This window comes from Helianthus annuus, chromosome 2 (assembly GCF_002127325.2).
Source record: "Helianthus annuus cultivar XRQ/B chromosome 2, HanXRQr2.0-SUNRISE, whole genome shotgun sequence".
Classification (NCBI taxonomy): domain Eukaryota; kingdom Viridiplantae; phylum Streptophyta; class Magnoliopsida; order Asterales; family Asteraceae; genus Helianthus; species Helianthus annuus.
The window spans coordinates 145266103-145282177 of record NC_035434.2 but is presented as its reverse complement, the minus strand read 5'-3'; the positions used below and the strand labels follow the sequence as shown (position 1 = coordinate 145282177).

Genomic DNA, 16075 nt, shown 5'->3' with positions numbered 1-16075 from the left:
AAATGAAATGAATTTTTTTATTTTATGAAATTATGTTTTACTTTTTATAAAAATATTTTCTTAATTAAAAAAAAAACAAGTCCCCTAAGAGAGGAGTGCCGCCATCAAATTGAGGGTGTGGGGGGAGTTAAGTGGGGAGTTGACGTAGCGCGTGCTGATTAGCTGTGGGTAAGAGAGTTCACTCCCCCAAGAGAGAAATGCCCCTTACACCCTAAGTTGTTTTATAAACAATCCCAAACACCCCAATTGTTGAGTTTTTTTTAGGAGTTTTTACCTTAAAAGATGGAATTGTTTCAAACTAATGGTTTACATAGTGAAAAATAGTAAAGAATCATTACATCGGTGAATAGATGCTATTAGGACTAATTTATCTTCAACCTTGATGCTAGTAGGAAGAATTAGTGTTTTGGCATTTTGATGGCTTAAAGCTCTAATCTTTTTTTTTTTTTTTAGTAAAATGTTATTTTCTTCCATGAGATTTAGTTATTTCTGTAATTTTCGTCAAAAGGTTTGTTTTTTCGCATAGATTTAAAAGGATTGAAATCTTGTCACTTTCGTCCACTTGACTAACCCCATCCAATTATTATGTTAAATATTTTTGTGAAAAGACTAAAAAACCTTTAATTATTATTTTTTTTTGTTTTAAAAAACAAAACCTATAATAAACTAATAAAACCCATCCCAACCCACCCACCCACCCGTCACCCAACACATGCTCTCTCTCTATACTGATGCCACCAGTCGCTGATGTTGTTACGATTTGAGTTCACCAGGGCAAAATTGTTGCTTGAATTCCTATATTAAGTAAACTGTCGCTTGAATTCGATGTAAAATTGGAAGATTTTCAACAAATGTGATAAATTTTTCAACAGATTTGAAGATCCAAAAACCAGTAATCCTAAATGACCAGTTGCTTGAATCTTTGTACAAGAAGAAGACCTGCAAAACAAGAAATCGTTAGACTCGTCGTAGAGATAGAGGGGACACTCTGTGAGTAAGAATAAGTATCTGTTTAGAGAGAGAAAGTTGAGAGAGAAGTAAAGGCCGAATGTCACAGAAAACATACTGCAAATGTACTTGGATTTGGGGATTTATACCCTTGAATTTAGATGACGTCACCCAGACCGGTTATGAGTTGACCGATATGCGGTTTGTCCCGGTATGGGTGTCTACCTTTTATGATCTGGTAGTTGGACCTTCTGGTTCGGTGCTACCATGTAGTCTCTTCAGATTTGGAAGCCATTGATGTTGTCTCATATGAAGATTTGGAAGCCATTAATGTTACGATGATGAACATACATGATTGTGTCTTTATTCATGTGTTATTCATGATCTAAATTCTAAGTTAGGTTGTTTGATTTAAAGTCGAGTTCAAAGGGTCATGCATAGTAATGTTATGACCCCGAGATTTGTGGACGTAGTTTTTAAAAGGCTTAGTTTTGCTATCCAAAAAGGGGTAGCGGCGCAGCTTGTTGCCCGTTTCCAACTATCTCGATGTAAATTCATAACACGACTCTAACTATAATTCATCCAAAAAAAATATCATATGTTAAGCAAAAAAAAATGATTTTGTCTATGAATATGTAAATAACCACGCGCTTTATGTAAATTTTGTGTTTGAAATGGGTATGGGTGTAAAAAAAAATAGGGGGGGGGGGATCTTGCATCAATGATGATTCTCAGATACTTACAGGTTTTCTCTGTAGGGTGCTCTATCATTCATACCCTCTACATCAAATATGGGATAGCGAAATCTCTCTGCTCATCGATTTTTTTGACTAATGCTCTAAAATTCGACAATCATCGTCGTCGTTTTGCTTAATTTGTTTTTGTTACAGAGTGCTTCGCCGATTAATGTATAGGTGCTGAAAGGGAGCTAAGAGGGGTTTAGATATTGTGTTCTTCATGAGGTTGCGATGGTGTTCGAATCGTGGTTGGCCGAAGAGAGGGTGGTAGCAATGGTGTTGAAATCGTGGTGATGGTGGTGGTGGTTTTGGTTGATAATGTGAGAGAGAGAATATTATTTTTTTATATAGTGTGTAATATATATTGTTAAGTAGGTAAAAAGAGGAAAACTAATGTTAGAAAATGGGTGGACTTAACAAGTCAGATGAAATGGCAAGATTTTAAACCTTTGGACGACAACCGTAAAAGTAACCAAACCTCAGGGACGAAAATGACATTTTACTATTTAAAAAAAATCATAAATTATAATGATTATAACTTGTGGAGTGCAATAACTATGAACGCAAAGTAAATTCAATAACTGATTTAGCATATTCTTGGCAATTTTAAGCTAATGATCTATAATAACGGTTTTAATCATCTTTGATTGATGAGAATGAATTAAAAATAGGTTGGGTAGCTTGATGATGATACACAAAGATGACGGATTAGGGCACACAGAGTGGTCTCATGGAAGAGATTCGGGGTCGCACGAGAACGCTACCCTCTTCCATTCGGGGCCGACGAAATCCTCCAAAATCGGGAAGCACTCTAAAATTTAGCGAGGCTTGTGGCTGCAACAAAAAGAAAAACGGAAAGGATTGGGGCTGAAGCAAAGAAGAAAAAGGGAAAGGGTCGAGGCCAAATGCTTAAGGGCTAAAAAGAGCCTAAGGGTGCACGGGGCGCCGCGTTATAAAAATCCCATCACTCGTGATTGCCCGTTATACACCGCCGCCGCTCCATGTTTTCACGCGTGGACTTTATAACGCGTTGCCATGATCACGCGTTGGAAGTTCACAAATCTCAGACACAACCATCTTCTTCGCTGGTATCTTTGGAGTGATGGAACGAGTGATGGACACCCCTAGTAAAATCCATCACTAGTGATGGAATCAAGCTCAGTGACGTGGCGGACAATGATTGAGTGTTGTGAGTGATGGAAAATCATCACTAGTGGAGCGCCCCTACCCCTAATGGATGATAAATGCGATAAAGTTCTATTGAACCACATGGTTAATTACTAAAAATACAATGTTATTGAAAGAATAACAAAAAAAACCTTTGAATTATGGTGCAAATAAAAGGAAAAATGGAATTATCTATATATTAAAATTAGAAGCCAATAAATAGTAATTTTAATATTATATTTATTACTTTTATATATAAACCTACAAAATGGTAGAATGTATTTTAAACCCATTATTAGTATAAGCTCAAATTAGAAACAAAGCATAACAGCATTCACATCCAAGGAAATGAAGGAATCTAAATATGTGTGTGTTGTTTTTAAAATATAAAGGAGTAAATTACAAGTTTTGTCCTTTATATTTCTACCAAATTGCAGGCGGTGTCCTTTACCTTTAAATTTGACGAGTTTTGTCCTTAATGTTTCAAAATCCTGCATGTTATGTCCTTTAACCCTAACTCAGTCAGATTTTTTGGTTAAATATGGTCATGTGACTTGCACATGAGGGCATTTTTGTCATTTTTATCTTTCAATGACTATTTTGCAATGAATTATTATTTAGGGACTATTTATAAAAACTGAAAAATAAAAGAAAAATATAAAACTCTCACTCATTTCTCTCTCTCTCTCTCTCTCTCTCTCCTCTCTCTCTCATCACTCCATCTCACAAATCCACTCCCAATCCTGTCCACCTTCTTTCATCACTCCTCTCATAGCTGTCACAAGATTCCAATTACAATCATACATAACCTTCGATTTCAATCTCACACATCTTCTTCATTCTCTACTTCTAGATCTGAACTTTAATTCTGTACAAACAGACCAAATTGACGTTATGGACTCTCAAAAGGTGGAATAACCGTTACGAGGCCAAATCAGGCCTTCAATTTGGATACGGATGTCTTCGTTTCATCTCCGGTCACTCGACAGAAAGCTTCCGCTGCTAAGCAGTTGATTGAGAATCATTACAGGAATTATCTTCAAGGATTGCATGATCGGAAAGAGAGGTAGTTTAATTTCAAGTTTTGTATTGTTTAGTGTTGGTTATGAACTTATGATCATAAATTATGGTGTTGAATTGTGAGTACAGGAGACGAACGTTACAGGGGAGGGCGGCGACAGTGATGAGAGAGAGAGAGGGATAAGGGGGAGTTTTATATTTCTTTTTTTTTTCAGTGTTTTACAAATAGCCCCTGAATAATAATTCATTGCAAAATAGCCCCTGAAAGATAAAATGACAAATATGCCCTCATGTGCAAGTCACATGACCATATTTAACAAAAAAATCTGACTGAGTTAGGGCTAAAGGACATAACGTGTATGATTTTGAAACGTTAAGGACAAAACTCGTCAAATTTAAAGGTAAAGGACACCGCCTGCAATTTGGTACAAACATAAAGGACAAAACTTGTAATTTACTCAATATAAAGAGTATAAAAAGTGGTTGTGAGTGAAGGAGAGAGAAAATGTTACTGTTCATCTGTATATTTGGGGGCCACTGTTCACCCCCTATAATTTTTTAATATATTTTGAAAGTGATTGTGAGTGGAGGAGAGAGAAAAGGTAATGATAAAGGTATAAAAAAATATTATTTAATTGAAAATGAGAGATAAAATGTAGTGTTTTTTTAGTGTAATTTAGGGTGAAAATATGATGTGGGTTGGATGTGAATGCTCTAGGGGATGGTTCAAATGAAAACCACTTTTATTGTGAAAACTCGAAAACTAACTAAAAAAAGCCTAAAAAACACACAAAATTTTTTTTTTCAATTTTTTTTATAAAAATCGCTAGTTTTTATATATAAAAAAAACTTTTTTTCAAAAAAAAAAAATAAATTTTGTGTAGTGCACATATGTAATAATACACATGTGTAGTACACATACATATGTGCAGTATTACACATGTGCACTACACAATTTTTTTTTTTGAATTTTTTTTTATATTAAAAAACCTGCGAAATTTGGATTGCAAAAAAAAAAAAAAAATTAAATTTTTTTTTTTGTATGTTTTTTTGGCTTTTTTTAATTAGTTTTCGAGTTTTCACAATAACTAGTGTTTTCATTTGAACTTCCCCGAATGCTCTAAGGGGATGTATCTCAGATGGTAGAGCGCTCTGCACAGGTACGGGGATCGATTACTCGTATCTCCATCTTTTTCAGTGTATATTTCTTTTTGATATTTTTTAAAACTACTTTTTTTGAAATAAATAATCTAACCGAGGCCCATTTTAATGCAACCGGCCCAGCCCATTTAATTGGGAACGGTGAAACAACAGAGAAAACACACGCGATTAGGGATTTCTAGGGTTTTAGAGGGTTAACGTTTCACAAAGCTTTCTCCGATACCTATCGATTACCTGTGTTACCGGTGAATGATCGGAGATCTACTGCCGGAAAATGTCAGGAGCAGCTCAGGCGTTCAGCGGCAATCTTAAGGTATATTTTCATCTCGATTTTAAACCCTAAAATTGGTAGAATATTGTACTACGACTTGACTGTTGTAGCAGAGGAATGTGAATATTAGATCACTGTTTTATTATCTTAAATATACACATTTTGGACCCAATGGTTGTTGATGAGTCCACATTTAAGTGTGCTCGAGTGGGCATTTCTACTCGGGTAACCAAAAATAAATTTGTTAGCTCCTATCGGGTAAAGCGGACAATATTGATTGATATAAGAGATAAGATATTACATATTATATATGCTTATTGGGAGCAAAACGCCCGCTATCGATTTGCAAGAAAGTAATTATGTGTAATAATAGAACAGGTTGTTTGATCACGAATGGAATAGAACAAGTTGTCTAATCACGAATGGAGTATTTGGGTAAAACGAACAATAACATTATATTTGTGTAGTTTTTTTTTGAACGGCAAGGAACGACGTGTTAACCACTGTGACACCGGGCACTGTAGCCAAGGTCGACTACTCGACCGCCGCCTGCACCTTCGCTCTCCTAGATGCGCGGAAACCCGACCTCCACCCGCCCGAAGGCACGACAGTGAAATAATCGGTAAAACCCCGCCTCCCATCCAAGATGAACCGGCGCCACCCGTATCCGCCCCTCACCTGGATGCCGCAGAAAATAATGGGGAGAGTGAGAGTCAAATCTGAGTCACAAGAAACACCAAGTCTTTCCTTAACCACTCCACCACTACCTCATTGGGATTAAGGTGGAGGGAGTGGTCACCCAAGGGGGAGTGTCTAAACAATTTTCTAGCCAATAATATAATGTCATGTCAAGTCCCCACTTCACTCTTCATTTTGCACTCAATCACTGGCAATGATCAAACACATGGAGAGTGGTAAACAATTTAAAAAAAAACGAAGCTAAATTTGTGATTGGTTGGAAGGAGTTGGGACCCACCATTAATTCCCTCACCCTCCCACCTCTCCCCTCTTCAAACACTCGGTGAATACTCACCGATCAAGTCCCTCACCATTCACCGAAGAGATGTCACCGAAGGGGTGGCAATGGTTCCCTATGCGGCAACCCAAGTCCCCGCATCCACTCCCCGATATGACTCCGTCCCCCCTTATATCTGTGTAGTTGATAAAGGTTATGCTCTAGAACATTAATGTTTATTGTGTCAATATTAGTACATGAGTAAAGGAGTTCTTACTCTTAATGTCCATAGTCGATGAATGTTTTTAATATAAGACTATTATAAATTAGTTAGATGGATTTTCATGTGATGAAAATAGATAGAGTTGTGGTCGAGATTCATAGATGTTTGTTTATACACTTAGACTCACCCGCTTCAAAACTACTTCATGGATAGATAGTATCTTCTGATATGAGATATAAATCAATTTATTGCGAAAACCTTATTCTATGTAGATAATATTAATATTAGTTTCTTAGCTATAATCCAAAAGACACGGTGGATCAGTTTAGGTCATAAAATTAGAAGCGCAATGTCCAACTCCAACTCCACTCAAACTTTAAACTCAATTTTGTGTATATGCTATCAATTTCCATATATTATCGGTTTTGTGTATTTGTTGTCGAATTGTGTCATTTCAATATTATGTTAGCAGAAAAAGAGTCGAATGACAGTGAATTTCAGTATCCTAGGATTATTCGTGCCATAAAGAAGCGAAGAAATAAAATAAAGAAAATAATTAGAAATAAATAAAAAAAGTTATATATATATAAACTCGAGATGGAATTGATTACGGATGAGAAATTCCCGATCAAATACCGGTACCATAACTGAACATATAGGGTACGGTACCGATTCGGGACTTCTAATGGTACCACCCCACACCTTTATCAACCGAACATATACTATATGGTATTTTGATTTATTTTTGGTAAATTTTGATTGGTGGAGGGGTAAGAAAAGTCATTGTACGTGTTTTCTTCTACCCTACGGTACCGTGAAAACGACCATACATGCAAGGATCCCCGATCTTCCGCTGATACCATACGCCACCGTTCTCGCTTCATCACCATATAATCCGGCCTTTGATTCCTTTTCTTTCCCCATCTCACACTCTCTCTCTTAGTTCCCCAACTTATTTCTCTTGCCCCATCTCACTCTCTTAGTTCCCCAACTTATTTGATTTGATGGAAAGCTTCCCCAATTCGCGAATTCAACGGCATTTGTTCATATTTTGGTAAGTGTTTCTGGTACAAACCCTAATACTTCTTCTTCTGTTACATTCAACCTAACGCCATTTCTATTTGTTCACATTTTGGTAAGTTTATCTGTTATAAACCCTTATACTTCTTCTGCTACATTCAGTTTGGATTTGAATATAATGATGTTGTCAAAAGCACACGAAACATAGGGAATGTGCCTTAATTCCGTCTAAACCTGTTTGAACAAGTGTAGTATCACCCTAAACATGCCTAAAACAGTAAAACCCTTAAAATGGTATTTTCATACTATGCGCCTCGCTTTTTTTGCGCCTTGCGACTAGGCTCCGGGCGAGGCCTTTGCGCATTTGACAACATAAGAATGTAGCTGAATGACGGTGGGGGTAAGTTTATGCTGATCAGGAAACTTGAAAGGTCAAAAGATCTAAAAAGTACAAGATGATGTAGCTGTTTATGAAAATAGTTTGTTTAGGTTGCTATGTTAGTTGATGGAATATCTTTGAACTTGCTTTGAGCTGTTCACAATGTTGATACAAAGTGTTATATATTGCTGCCAAATTAAGTATTTAAGTTTTTAGGGGTCTTTTTACATGACATTTTTTAAATAGGCCTGTGTTGCTTTATAGCACTAAGAAGATGACGAATCTCAAAACAGGAAACTTTGGTAAAGTTCCGCTAGCAGATGATAAGACTTTAGACATCACTGGTATAGGGGACATCGATTTGAAGACATCTTCGGGAATCACATGGACATTGTATAATGTTAGGGTAATTCCTCAAAAAATGGAGTAGCCGAGCGGATGAACAAGATGATAAATGAAAGAGCGAGAAGCATGTAGCTTAATGTTGGGCTCCCTAACACATTTTGCCCGTCGCTTTTGTGCGCCTCTCGCTTTTTTAAACCAAGTGGGTTATAGACTTTGGGACGCACATGCCAAGAAAGTGTACAGGTCTCGTGACCCGGTCTTTAATGAAGCGAAATTTTATAAAGACAGAAATTCAACCAAATAAGAAACTCAAAAGGAGGAGGTAGAAATTGAATATAAAAGCCAGAAGACAGTGACATAAATTCCATTGTTTAGATTATCGTATCCCTATTCGGTTCGGAGACGGGTCAGCCACGCAAAAGTAACGACCTAACGTATGAGACAAATGGCAGTTTGTACATCACCAAAAGCAACATCAGGGCAGCAGCAACACTATAGCTTTGTGTTCAACTCAAAAGTAAACTTAACAATGAAAAATAAGAAGCAATTAGCACAGTAAATAAGAAGTATCTCACCTTGACTGATAGTGAGCTTAAGTGGCTTTCCCGTCTTACGACTAGACCAAACTGGAGTTCCATCAAGCTTAAATCCAGTATAATGAACTGCCAATAACTCAAATCAAAATCATATGATCTAAGCTGACCCTAAAACAATACAAAATACAAATTGAAAGCTAACTATTTTACCGTCCACCAAATCTCCGCATTGAGGATTCTCCAAACCATTACCTTTCTCAATAATCTTCTTCAAACCTAAATTACAAATTTCCTCCTCCTCTCCGACTCTTTGTGTCACGAGGGTTTTAATATCATTGTCTGCCATCACTTCTTCAAATATCTATAAAAAAGCAGCCTCAAAATTATTTCTTTTCCTTTGAGCAGGTCAAGACCAAAATACATATGTAAAAGGATTCGCTACAAAGTCATAGACAAATTCTATTCATATGTTCACACAAGTCAAACTTAATTGTATATCATTTCGGAAGCTTCAAACGTGACTGTAATTTTCACATATTTATTTTGGTCGATTAGGCATTCCAGTATTCAGTTTCACATATTTACATCAATTTGGATTTAAAACTGTAAGTTGAAACCAACGAACTCAAACAAATCTGATATTAACCATTACTTACCATTATTGTTTTGCAAACAAAGTGTTTATTAGTTAGCAGTTTTATAGATCCTTGGTGCGTTTAGGAAGTTTTATAGATCCATGACTTGTTAAGTTGAGTCTGATTGTTGCCAAACATTTATACATATGCTATGCTTGTGAAAGTCAAGGGAAAACGACCTTGCTGGGTTTTCATAGGGTAGCACTCGTTAAGTTGAAATAACATGTTATGCTGCTAACTTGTCATCATAATAAAGAAAATATGGAATTGGACTCACGTCCGATGGACTAGAACAAAAGAAAAAACTAATGGGCTGCTATTTGGGCTTTAGGCCTGCCAGAAAACAAAAAGAAATTCGGCATTTCGGTATATGGAATTTTTGGGGTATAAAAATTCGAAGGAGGAGAGCAAGAAAACAGTTAGGTAGCATTTGGTATGCAGTAATGAGAGGTGGAATGAAATGGACCATTGAGAAGGAATGGAGAAAAGAGTGTTTGGTTGGTCGATGGAATGGAATCGTCCATTCCAAAATGCATTCCATTCCCTCAAAATCATTCCATCCCTCCCCCCTGTTTTTTTTTCCATTTCATTCCCTCTTCACCCTTCATTAACAACACCACAACCCACTACCGTTGCCACCACCGACCACCATTGTCATCCGCTGCCGTCACCCACATTCGCGCCACCCGCCACCGTTGTTGTCGCCACCCACCTCCATCACCGCCACCGCCGTCGCCGCCATCCACCATCGTCGTTGCCACCTCCGATCACCGCCACCACCCACCTTCGATCATCGCCGCCACCCACCTCCGCCATCGCTATCAACCACCACCACCCACCGCCACCACCACTACCACCACCGTTGCCACCGCTACCACCTCTGACCACCGCCGTCACCCACCACCACCACCGCTATCAACACCCGTTGCCGTCTCCACTCGCCGCCGTCTCCACCCACCACCATCGCCGTCGCTACAACTGCCACCTGTCACCACCCACCATCGTCGCCCATCATTGAGCACCGCCATCCGATTTTATTCCTTCGTTTTTTCTCACATACCAAACAACAAAAGGTAATGGTTCATTCCATTCTCACATGGTAACCAAACAACACATGGAATGGTAATGATCAATTCCATTATCTCATCTATTCCATTACCTCATCCATTCCATTCCCCTGTCAATTCCATTACCCCATGCCAAACAGACCCTTAGATAATTTTTAACGATTAATTCTTTGGTTTTGTTCGTAAGTTTTTAGTATTTTTGTTTTCTTTGGTAATTGATTTAGCTATCATGTCTAACTAGATAAATATAATTACAATACTATGGTTTATATGCCTGCCTTGATTCAAATATTTATGTGAAACAATTATGGTATCCGATTATTGAATGATTTGTTTGTGTTTATATTAGTTTGTCACTGAAATTGGTAACTTAATCTATCTACTATAATAAAAGAAACCAAGTTTTGGACACGTGTCATTCATAGAATATATCCTCAAATCTATATTTATCTTATATTAACTAAATAAATAAATAATAAACTAATATTAAATCTTAACATACTTTAATTAAATATTATCCTCAAATCTAAATTGTTAATTTAATATTTTTAAAACAAATACCTCTCTTTCCTACTTATCTTATATTAAATATATAAATAACAAATTAATATTATATGTTATCCTAATTTATTAAAAATATAACTTTTTTATTAATTGGAATACAAAATTATATTTATTCAACTCGTGTAAAACGCGGGATTTTTAAAAATATAACTTTTTATTATTTACTATACAAAGTTACATTTATATAACACGTGTAATATACGAAGTTTTTAAAGATATAACTTTTTATCATTTGCTATGTAAAATTAGATTTATTCAACACGTGTAATACACGGGGTTTTTAAGCAGACAATTTTTTTTGGTAGATTTTTCAACCCGACTATACATGGGTTTTTTAAAGATACGACGTTTTTAGTATTTAATATACAAAAATACATTTATTTAATATGTGTAATACGCATGGTTTTTAAAAATATAACTCTTTTTTAGATCTATTCAACAAGTGTAACATGCGGGGTTTTTAAGGATGTAATATTTTTATTATTTGGTAGATTTATTCAACCTGATTATACACGAGTTTTTTAAAGATACGAAGTTTTTAGTATTTAGTATACAAAATTACATTTATTTAATTTGTGTAATACACATGGTTTTTAAAGATATAACTATTTTTTATTATTTGATATATAAAATTACATTTATTTAACCCGTACAATATACGAGGCTCATAAAGATATAATTTTTATTATTTAATATATAAAATTACATTTATTCAACCCGTGGTTTTCAAATGTTAAAATCCAAATTAGTTTTAATTTTTGATAAAAATGAACAAATAATGGTTTGAGTTTGTCCACAAATTTAAATTCACTATAGAATCCAAATCAGAGTCTGCAGCATGGGGCCATACCAACTAGGCACGCCCCCGTACCCACATGTCTAATGTTAAAAAAATTTCTGCAGAGAAGGTGGCACTGGCCGTGCCCACCCAGCTGTCACACCCCGATTTCCATGTGTATCACCGGTGGGCCCGGTGGGGGATTACCGTGACGTAGTTGGCAACAATATAGTCAAACCACAATATATAAATGTACAGCGGAAGCATAAAGATAAATATTATCCAACCATTTATTGCAATATCGAGTGTATCACATATAGTTGAATAGTATCCACAGGAGGGATCAAAAATAAATAGAAAGGTTGTTCAACAGATAAGACATCAAGCTTGCGAGACTTCTTAAGATGCTAAGGAGCTATTGCCAGCCGATTTCGTGTAGTACCTGCACTTAATCTTTTTGGGGAAAATACGTCAGTTTACACTGGTAAATACATTCAACCGACTCTTTTGAAATTGATTTGAATGCACGAGGCACAAATTCTTTTATAACTTGGGAGAATTATTTAAAATTATAATCTTGTGAACGAATTACATGTTCCTTCTATGCGTTCAGTAGCCCGGATCCTGTCCGGGTTAAAGATCAATAGACACACCACATTTGCGTAAAACCGAGGCGGGTAAACCATCTGCTACGTCTTTTAATAGTATAGACATCATACCGGGTGTACGCCTACACCCGACTGTCAAGGTCGTGGCCATTTCTTCGATTGATGCCAAGGATATCCGGGACATGGTCATTAACCCCCCCAAAGGCTTTTAAGTAACAAGACTGTTTAAATGAGCCGATCAAATTATTCAATTAACCACCTAAGCGATGGAAGATTTGATGCTCAATCAAGCGGTATATTATATACCGTAACCCAAGCCCGTATAAGGGAAAATAAGTTAAAAGTATTTACCTTTGCAAGTATTGTCCTTAATCAGTTAAATCACAGATATCTTTTACTGGGGCTCCTTATTCTGGAACGAAGGTTTTAAAATAACCTATTAGAATCCTAACGGGTCTTTATATTAGCCGTAGCCTAGACCGGTTAGTTTCGAGGGATAGATACGGTTTAATCGCGTGAAAGGCGAAAACCGAGAATGGAATGTGATTCTGACCCAACAAGTTCGGAGACTTGTTTTATACGGGTTTAATATTCACACTCTGAATCTTGGGGTCAAAATGATATGGTTTGACCCGTATCGGCTAATTTATGTAAACTAGTTACATAAGCCGAACCGTGCGCGCAATAGGCGCAACGGGTAACCGTAGGAGTCCTACACTGTTTTCCTAAGTCAATATACTTTAAAGAGGTTGTGGTATCAGTAGGATACCTTCCATAATGCCCGTAACGAGTTTTAGTTCATTATACGCCCCGTAGGGGTTTTCCGGTCATTTTAAAGACTTTTAAAGGGATTTCTGAGTTCTACAGGAAACCTGAGTTTCCCGATCAGTTTAATAAGTTGAAAATATCTTATTTATTATTTAAAATCAGTAGCAACTGGAATCGGGTCAAAAGACCTTGTAGAACTCAAGTTTTGGCCGAAAAGGGCATATTCGGTATTTACCGAACCGTAGCCATAACCGCAGGTTATGAGCAGGTTAAAATTAATTAAAAATCTTTAAAAATCCCAAAATATTATTTTACTACAGTGGGTAAAAGTTTTGGTGACGAAATCTTGGTTTAGGTAGGCGTTATGCTAGTTGCGCCGTTTATTACAAAAGTTTCTTATAATTGCGCTATTTAGCATAACTCCCATTCTAGACCTCGGATTGACGTGAAACCTTAGGGACATGCTTAGAATTTAGTAAGCAAGGTTATGGTCCCTTCACGTGTCCGAAATACTCGTTTTATTTTAAAAAGGGCGTTAAAGTCAACTTTTAAGTAATTAACGGAAATGCATAAAAGACTCGGACAAACAACGAACCGGTCACAGAGGGTGATACCATCACGTGACCTGGTACTAAGAGAGTCCTATGGCATATCTACATTGCACTAAAACGGGTCAGAACTGAAGTCAAAGCAAAAGTCAAACTTTTGCGACATTCGGCTCCGAACCGGGTTAATATATCAAATGGCCGAATCAAACGAGTTTAGACAAGTTTATATACTTAATATCATGTTTTATGAGTGTTTAAACAGGTTTCATATCATCTATATTACAGATTATGCAAGAATCGCAAAACTGACTTTCTGTTGACTTTTTAAGCATACGTTTGACTCGACATTTGAACTAGTTAGAGTGGCGATCAGGGGGAACCCTTTTAGAGGTTTATTACCCACATAAATACCAACACATAACTACTTTTGATTCGAGATATGACTGAGCCATTGTAGACTAATCTCGAAGTCAAACCGTGGTTACGACGGTTTGATTTTTAGCTATTTTACTAAGCAAAACTAAACCATAAATGTTCTAAACAACTTACAGAAGCTTGAGCACGATTTGGAATGCTAGAAGAAGACTTGGGAGCTTCAGAAATGATCAAGAGAATGTGTTTTGAAGTGTGATGAACTTATGCATACAATGGGTCTATTTATAGTACACAACTTGCCTCTAGATCATTACAACACATACCACAAATGAGTATGGATGAATGGCAGGTGTCCTAAGGTGCTATGGGTCGAGTAGGGGACGCCCATACCTCTGGGAAACCCATTCTTAATTGTTTTACCGCTTTAAACAGCCAACAGCCAACTTTCTGTCGCTGGGCATCGCTTACGGACTGTATGGCTTGGGCCTTGCGGTCCGTAAGCCTGTGGCGGAGACAAACTTAATCATTCACCCCTTTACGGTCCGTAAGGCACGACCCTTGCGGTCCGTAAAGGTTGTGTTTAAATCTTTTTCAATCTTTTTGTAATGATTATCAAAATCTTGTAATTGGTAACGAAATCTTTGGTAATTAATAACCTGACCTTTCGGGTTTGAAGGGGTAACTTTGCGATTTGGCCCTTGATTATTTACAACTAAGGGCCTCGTGTTATTTACCCGTACTGTTAAGTCCCCGGTTATCTTTATTAATTATTCGAAAAACCTTAACTTTCATTGTTGACGCTTTTGACCCTTCTCGTACGAATTTGATCATAACTTTCTCGTTTCAAAAACATAACTTTCTAGTGAGCGTATTTTACTGTTACAAAGTCTCGGGTACGTCAAAGGGTCACTCAGAGGTATAATTAAACATGTTGACACAGTTAACCCCCGCAACTTGTAATCTCTCACTTTCTTCCGCGTTTCGCTTCCGTACGATCCATGGTTTATTCGTTTGAAGGTACGAGCATCGTTTAGGGTTACTGTACAGTATACTTACCCTTGTTTGACATTTATAACCCTCGAATTTACACACTTTCAAGGTTTGTCAACATTAGTCCTTTATTAAATATTAAATGCCACGTGTAAACTCAAGACACGTGTCAATACATTATTGGACACAAAATTTCGAGGTGTTACATCCTCACCCCCTTAAAATAAATCTCGACCCGAGATTTACTCAAACAAATAGGGATATTTCTCTTTCATTGTGGATTCAACTTCCCACGTGGATATTTCTCTTTATGCTGGTATGGTAGCTATTGTTGTAGGAGAATTCGATTAGGGGTAGGTTCTTATCCCAACTACCACCTAAATCGATAGCACATGCTCGCAGCATGTCTTCTAACGTTTGAATAGTACGTTCACTCTGTCCGTCTGTCTGAGGATGGTAAGCTGTACTAAAGTTCAAACGTGTGCCCAAAGATTGTTGGAAACTCTTCCAGAAATGAGATAATAGACACAGGTATGCCATGTAAAGCGACAATCTTATCAACGTATAACTGGGCCAATGTATCGGAGCTATTGGTCTCTTTGATGGGTAAGAAATGAGCTGACTTAGTCAGTCGATCGACTATAACCCATATTGTGTCGTTTCCTTTGCTCGTTTTTGGTAACTTGGTGATAAAATCCATAGTTACACACTCCCATTTCCATTCAGGAAGTTCAGGCTGTTGTAGCAAGCCAGATGGCTTTTGATGCTCAGCCTTGACTTGCGCACAAGTTAAGCATTTGGCTACATAGGCGGCTACAGACTTTTTCAAGCCTATCCACCAATAAATTGCCTTTAAATCCTGATACATCTTATCTGCTCCAGGATGGACAGAATATTTGGAACTATGGGCTTCCTGGAGGATAACATCTCGTAGTCCTCCATAAATAGTAACCCATATCCGCCCATTCAATCTCAAAAGC

General features: G+C 37.1%; 1 long non-coding RNA gene across 1 annotated transcript in view; it reads left to right on the top strand.

The window, feature by feature from the left end:
- Nucleotides 1-5141: 5141 nt before the first annotated feature.
- The window catches only part of LOC118487522, a 60350-nt gene continuing 49416 nt past the window's right edge, over nt 5142-16075 (top strand). The window contains exon 1 of the long non-coding RNA XR_004881865.1: nt 5142-5346. This is a non-coding gene — a long non-coding RNA (uncharacterized LOC118487522). The remainder of the gene's footprint in view (nt 5347-16075) is intronic.